The sequence below is a fragment of the Cryptomeria japonica genome, chromosome 10 (genome assembly GCF_030272615.1).
Source record: "Cryptomeria japonica chromosome 10, Sugi_1.0, whole genome shotgun sequence".
Lineage (NCBI taxonomy): Eukaryota > Viridiplantae > Streptophyta > Pinopsida > Cupressales > Cupressaceae > Cryptomeria > Cryptomeria japonica.
The window spans coordinates 769199762-769201171 of NC_081414.1; the positions used below are offsets into that span (position 1 = coordinate 769199762).

The 1410-nt window shown below is 37.7% G+C and overlaps 1 pseudogene; it reads right to left on the bottom strand.

The window, feature by feature from the left end:
• Positions 1 to 236: 236 nt before the first annotated feature.
• LOC131027011 (70 kDa peptidyl-prolyl isomerase-like) lies at positions 237 to 1110 on the bottom strand (annotated as a pseudogene).
• Between the last annotated feature and the right edge of the window lie 300 nt (positions 1111 to 1410).

Here is a 1410-nt window from a genome sequence, read left to right on the forward strand (position 1 = left end):
TATTGTTCCCAGTATTGCCTCTGTGTAGTTGATAGTAACTTTAGAACGAAGGTTGACGCCATCCCTTTCAATTCCTTGCATTTTCTGTATATTAAGAAACACATACAGGTCACCAGCTGGGTTTTAGAAAGAATTGCAGGCATTTTCGCCATTAATGGCTGCCACTGCTTACCCCCTTTGACATCTTCAGTTCTGGTTCTGATTTTCTGAGAATAATTTTCCGAAAAATAAGGGTTTTAAACTCCACACGTTTCATTCTTCATAACATGCCAATGAAACCCCTTAAGATTTTTCGCTACAGCTTTATCCAGACTAGAAATAACTTGTTCTTCCCCTATTATAAATTGAAAAGAATCCTCGCCTTCAGATCCCTTCTGCTCAAAGACCGTGCCATCTTGTAGCTTAGCAATATACCTGATCTGAACAACTGTTCCATCGCTTGGTTTTTCATACCCTTCACCTTTTTTCAAAGTTTTCTTTACAACCTTCTTATCTTCTGTAATTTCTTTCACAGACTTAAATGAAATTAATTCCAAAGTGACAATAAGGTTTGCATTTGGTGGAACTGCAACAAAAACCCCTGCAGCATCTGTACCCTACTTACCAAAAGCATACACAGGTTTTATTGTGAGAATGGCCTTTTCTCCACTGTTCATTGTTTTCACTGCCTTTGCAATGGCAGGACAAAAGTTTCCATCATTGACATAGAACTCCATGCCTTCCTCTCTTGTTTTTTGCCACAATTGTTCCATCCTCAAGTTTAGCTTCATATTTCACAGTCACCTCATCTGCATATTTGGGTTTCTCATAATTTTCTCCTTGAGAGATTATTTTCTTGAGAATTCCACCATCCTTGCATACATTGACTACACTAGTCCAAGAGATGAGTTCCACGTCAAGCTGAATGGTGGTATTGGGAGGAATAGAAGGAGGTCTTCCAGCAGAGCCATATGCTAATTCTGGAGGTATTGTAAAGAGTGCATTTTCTTCTTTCTTCATTGTAATGATTCCTTGATCCCATCCTTTGATAACTTCACTGCTGTGTGCATCTCTGAATGACTGTTTGGACTGAAAATGGTGGAAAAACATTAAAAACCCTCCTTTTGTCATCTGCCATTTAATGCTGTGCATTAAAATATGTATTTTATGAAAACTGTAGCTGCATACTTCTACAAACTACTCTTGAATCTGAATATCATTTGCAAGGACGTAGCTGTCTTGAAATTGTTGAAATGTCTGATCAATAACGCCTCTTCCAGTTTATCATAAAAAATTTTCAGGCTTGATGCATAAAATGTCCTCTTAATGATCATTTGTAAATATTTGCACATCTTGTTCCTGCTCCTTGCATGCATTTTCCCTTATACCTTTTGGAAAGGCGTATTAAATGTTGTTTGAAGACTTGTGCAC